We start from the raw sequence: 6700 nt of genomic DNA on the forward strand, positions 1-6700 counted from the left end.
CGGTTGACTATGAAAAAGTACATTATGTAGACCATTAAAAATGTAAGTAATGGTGTATTTTTACATGGTACTACAACAACATAATTTTACTTAAATTAAAAAATACAAGTGACAATTTATGTAACAGTGCTTCAGATCAATTTGATTTGCAGTCGCACAGAGAATAATGTAATTGGTGAATTTCGCACCGATTGATAGGTACGTGAAACAACTAACTTTAAATTACATTCGAGTGCCCATTTGCCGCCACAGTACATTCAAATACGCGCTAATACTGTTCAATGTAATTGGACGCCGGTAATTGTCCACAGAGTGTTGAAATGTGCATTCGCTATTGTGCTTCAATTGTCCAACGCACGTTCCAAATTAATAGGGAACAACGCAGTTTAGGATTGAAGATGGACCGAGTACATCGCTAATCGCCACTCGAACAAATTTTGACCAATTAATTCTAAATTTCAAGAGCGATTTCACACACACCGAATTGAAAACAAAGACCACGTTTTAAATGTGAACTTTCACATTGTTTCGTTGATGACACTGAGATTGTTATACCGACTATTCATGTTCCCACGAATGACAATTTAAGTGCACCCCGCAATGTTATTATGGAAAGTCTGTCGCGTATTTCGCATCTCTCACTTTCCCACTATTAGGCTTCACACCATCTGTCGCAAGGCTACCTGATACCCAATTGTGTATAACAAGTTATCAGGTCACTGCGATTCCAAGGAACGTTTTGATGAAGGCAATCCTTGTATTATTCAAAATTCCTATGGATCAGCACACGTGTAAATGTGTGACGGTAGCAAAAAATGTTCGAAATGCGCAATTTTGATCTAAATACAAATATCAGGTAGAGTATATTTGTTGTTGAAAGTGAAAGCGTGGAAAAAGATTCTTTATCAAAAAGACCATGACATTGACGAGCTCCCATGTTACTGTGAGAATTTGCGAACGCTGTGGAAAAATAGTATTTGTAGTGTAACATTAGGTGAAACAATTTTTTTTGGTAATATTATGTAAATCATTAGGATTCATTTGAGATTACATATATTGGTAAAATTAAATTTAGAAAAAAAAAAAAAAACAGTTATAAAATGAAATTGATGCCTACATATTCAAGTCAGTTACTCTCAAATTATATTTCAAAATATATATAAATAGATAGCCACCATTGGTAAATTTCTTAGTCTTGTACCAACAGATGATATGCAAGCCCGATAAAAAATACTAACATTCACCTGTCATAAAAATCTGACACTTGATACTGCCGCATATGTCATTTTAACGCCACAAATGTTTGGACAGGCTGTATAGCCTCTTAAGTAGTTTGTTATGATTACAGAAAGGATTATGTTTATTTTTGACGTGGTGTTATTAAAGATTATTTTCTGACAAACTTTAAGGGATTGTTTCCGAATGTTATAAAATAGTAGTGTTTCATCGAAGTCTATCTAGTTAAGAAGTTGATTTTGCTCTATGCATTTTAACTGAAGCTTGGTAAAAAGTAAACACAAAATTAAAGCTTCAAAAAATATTTTAATTTATTAATTAAATAATCAAACATAATTATCTTCGCCACGAGCGTAATGATGAAATATATTCTCATTAATATTCACATAACAATTTTTTTGTGATGCCCGAAGCGACAATCCAGTAATGGTTTGGCCGATACATAAATTTGTTGCCCGTGACGAAGCTAAAACAAACAGCCGCCGTGTGGTAATTAATGATCATTCATATCTATTTTACGGTCAGTATCCGAAAAACTTTAAAAACAAACTTCGAATGTTCCAGATTTTGGACACCTGTCTTGGGGTGTTGTTTTTGTCGTCTTGGAAAAAATGAAGCTTAAGATCGATGGCGGTATTTAAGATGTTAATTAATCGCTAGATAGTACAGAAAAGGAACTTTAAACAAAAAACAATACGTTTTAGAGGTAAACGCAATCCAATTCAGTTCTTAAGTATGTGGCACTACTACTCGTTATATATTTAATATTTCTTACGTGGTACTTACCGAACTACATATAAAACTTTGTTTGGCGAACGTACTAAAGTCCCGGTTAAATGTTGCGTTTGCAATCACTATACAAATTTGATAATAAACAAAAATTAAAGATACCTTAAACAAATAAAAAATTGGTATCAAATGTTTCGGGAATCGCATAAATCCGAAGATCTATGAACTTGTCTCCAGTATTTCAACATTAATGGTCAAAATTAGGGACATAGAATTAAAAAAGAGAAATCTTTATGGAGCACCATAAGCAAATGTAAACATTTTGATCCTTAACTACAGGTATACAATAGTTTTACAATATATACCCATAGGATGTATCTATCCCTAAAAATAGGCAATAACGACTGTAATTTCATATCAAAATGTCATATTTTATAAAACAAAAGAACCGTGAAAAAAATAGTAAATTTTTTTGCAGTCTGTACAAATAATTCAATGAATAAATCTCCTGTCGCTCTGAATCCAGGATATTGAGGCAATAGCTACTACTTTATTATACCTTCTTCTTCCTACTTTTTTATTATTACCACTTTATCTACTTACTACTTCTTCTTACTACTTTATTATAGCTTCTTCTACAGTAATAAATCATTTATTTTTGTAAATATTATTTTCTTCTTAATTCACTCTTAATTCTCTAATCTCTCTTCTCAATTACTCTAATTACTACTTAACCTCTAACAGTGCTCCGAGTATGTTTCTTGAATCTTGAATAACATTCAAACATCTTAAATAACAAAATCCAAATAATAAAAGTATAAATGTCTTCATTCTAGTGAAAACTTATTTATAGCTTCCATCAGACTACACACGATCAATATCTCTATAGAAATACTAAAGAATTATTCAATTAAAATTCCTTTAATGCTTAAAAGACAACACTTATTTTAAATTGTCTAACTGGAACCCTTTATAAAGTCATTGTGGTAGGCGTGACGGGCTCCGATGATTTAAACAAAGCTCTTAGTTGCGATGACACGCCAATCCTTACTATCCGGATTTTATTTACACAAGAGCGGTGGTGATTTATTTTAAATTTAAATTTCCTTTGCTTTATTATTGTCCTGTGACCTGTACGGACGAAACTTTAGTCAACTAAGCTTCTCTATAAGATAAAATACTGTCAGAATAGTTCACTAATATATAAAAAAATCTATTATATTTATTGATATTATTATATTAATTTAGGACCTTATGTTACGACGAACACATTTTAAAATAATTTTTTTTTTTCTCAAAATAAATAAACAAATTGAAGAGTGGCACTATTACTAATTACTTGCTAAGTAATGTATTTATTCGTTTATATTCAAAGCTAAGCTCTTCAAATGATACTTTCTAAACTGTATACTTGGAAACTAAGAGAGCAAAACAAGGAGAAAAAACTTTTGATCCTCAACTCACCTGTACGAATTTAGCTCGGGAAGTACTCGAGTCAAAAGGTGTAATTTCAAAGCATCCTCTAGTCTTTTTAATACAGCTGTTTGATCTTGGATGTTACTGATATCAAAGCAACCCCTACGGCGGTACTTAAGTTAATCTTGTAAAACCTGTGTATTTTTTGAGATAAAAAAATTTCGCAACCCCTGTTTTCGTAAAGTCTTTTAAATGTAAATATTTAAGCATCTAAATGCTGCCGTTATGCTTTTAGTGAAGTAACTAAATTAGCGCTCTTTTAGTAACTTAACAACTTGAAAGCTATTTCTTCTAGCTACTCTTAGATATTTAGTTCTTTGACTTGGGTTCATTTAAGTATTTTAAAGTAACTTAAACTACGTAATTGACTACAACGTGCTTTTTAAATAACATATTATAGAAATGTTTTCAAAAGTAATGTAAGTTTGGTAGATTCAAATTCTCAAACAATGTACGTTATAAAGTATCATATTAACGTTTTCCCATTTTTTATAAATAATTGAATTAATACTAGTTTTTTTTATTTGTTCAATGTTATACGATGTAGAACCTTTATCATTCTCTTTGTTGATACTCTATTGATATTTTTCCATTAAACATTACTGTATCATTATGTTACGTGTAATTAACCCTAATACTGGTTTCAGTAAATTAATAAGACATGATACATATAAATCAACGATCAACCACGTACGGTCCGCGTTTGCTTGTCATTTATAAATGAATAAATAGAATAGATGCGTCCGCGAGATGTCCCTTTTATTCTAATACAAACACTTCAACTGGTGGTAGGACCTCTTGTGTGAGTATTATATAAAATGAATTGCTGTTCGTTAGTCTCGCTAAAACTCGAGAGCGGCTGGACCGATTTGGCTAATTTTGGTCTTGAATTATTTGTGGAAGTCCAGAGAAGGTTTAAAAGGTAGATATAATTATGAGAATGCTCGGAATTAAATAAAAATACCAATTTTGTTTTTCCTTTGATGTGTCCCCCGTCGGACGGATTCCTTTTGTTTGTTTTAGGTTTATTTTATACAAAAGTTTAGGTCTTTTATTTCTCGATTGAGGCAATACAAAGTCTGCCGGGTCAGCTAGTATTAAATAAAATAACACTCTTCTTAGTTTTATTAAAATTACTTCTTACCTTTAATAAGCAATGAATGATACGAGCTAAACAAGCTATTGAGGAAACGTCTCTATGTATTCGGAAGTCTAACTGCATAACGGTTTCTAGACGTGGTAAGTGCTACAGCCAACAACATCGATATACTCTTAGTGGACTCAGCGGAGAATACCACCTAGTGCGCTCTGCATTTGACTAGTAAAATATATTTTTTGTAGCAATATTTTTGGGATTACGGTTTTATTTATGTACCGGGACAATTTAGAATGGTTTTTGTTCCTTTATGTTCCAAAACCGGTTATATATGTAGTTATAAAATGTGATATTGTAACTTGAAATCTATGACAATGGGATCGTAATGGTTGATTCACTCATCCACGACAATAGACTAAATAAAACTTATCACTGCTAGTTTTTTTTTTCTATTAATAAAGGTTAGCGAGCTTATAATCTGAATCAATACCATAAATGAAAATCCCATCGTTCATCTTCAAGATACTAAGCTAGAATATAACTTTTATTTTCTTCACTCTACTTTTTTTTATGAGACTTAGGTGGTTATTGATGTGACTCATATTAATTAGTCTCATCTCTTACTGGCACTAGCACGTGAGGCTAGGACACATCAAGATAATAAAGTAATTGCATTAAATTTGTTTAGTTTTTAATGTTTTAAAAAAATGAACATTTCTGATATTTCTAATGCGAGCTTATTATTCTCAAATTTATTTGTTTTTATCAAACATCTATGTCATTTAATTTATTTAATAACTTTGTATATTCAATGAGATTATTATCGTTATTATAAATAAATTTTCTAGCTGCAAATTCGCCTGATTCTATACTTTATTTACGATCTACTAATTATTTCTCTATTTCGGGTTCGCTACCATTATACTTCTTTATTTACATTGCTTCCTATTTAATTACATTGTCTTCTGTTACTTTCTATCTTCAATTATCTTATAACTATTTGTTCTTTAATTGAAACTAAATAAACAAACATATTCTTTAGGACGTAACTACTCGAAGCGACGGTTGGGAAATTATTGGCAGTAACTCAAGAAGGCCAGGGCCTCATACGTTTTGGTTAATAGCTCAACGCTCTATTACTACTCCAAACGTCTAAGAGAATAAAGGATATAGGTTATATATATTGGCATTCTTACTATTGCACTATAATAACGGCTGGACGACTTCACGGATCATCTGTTGTTGGGTTGTTAAGTCACCTGAATACCGCTTCGATACTGCTACCAACTTCGAGAGGTGCACTCAGTCTCTATTAAATGGTGGTACTGCTCTCCCAATTTCCAGACCGGAACTAATGAAGAAGAAATTCGCAGTAGAAATAGACAAAGAGACATTATATGTTTTAAGATTAGTAACTATTTCTGAATAGTAGTTACCGCCAACTAGTGGACTGGCATTGCTTCTAGCTATCTTCTTTCCAAAATTACATTTTAATGTAGTCGTATTTCCGCGCGTTCTAAACAGACCTTCCACATGTCCACGGCTCGAACGAAATATGCTTCTAATTCTTTTGTCCGTAGATCTTGTAGGTTGTATGATGCTAAGTTCTCTAATGCTGACATCTTTTGCTTGTCACTTGTAGCATATAGAAAAGCTATTTTAAAATATGTACAAGGTGATTTAGTCCGATGAGTATTATAGTTTTATAGTGTAAGTTGATGTATAAAAGTTTTTTTGTAATTTAAATTTCTAAATTTCTCTTCTCTGTTCACTTTCTACTTATATGTAATTTTGATTGTGGAAACATATTTGGTTATTGTTTTAGCTATATTTTTCAAAATATTATATGTTTGTATTGTAATAATTTGTATTGTTTCCCAAATAAATAAATAAATAAATAACCAGGCCGCTATTGATTATAAAGCCACTTAGAAAAGCTCTATTGAAGAGCATTTAATTTACTTTTCCTTTCGTTGTAAAAATAAAGCCAGTATGACATTTAATTCGAAATAACGCTAAAAGTAAATAAATTTAAATACATACCGTTGAACCCGAAATAAAAGTGACAAATAGTATTTCAAAGCGAGTTTCAGTGTTGCTGCATTTTGCAAACTTATTAAAAGAAACTCCGTTTTGAACTGGTTTGAGAGTACACTTTAAAGC

Source organism: Bombyx mandarina, chromosome 23 (assembly GCF_030267445.1).
Source record: "Bombyx mandarina strain Sakado chromosome 23, ASM3026744v2".
Lineage (NCBI taxonomy): Eukaryota > Metazoa > Arthropoda > Insecta > Lepidoptera > Bombycidae > Bombyx > Bombyx mandarina.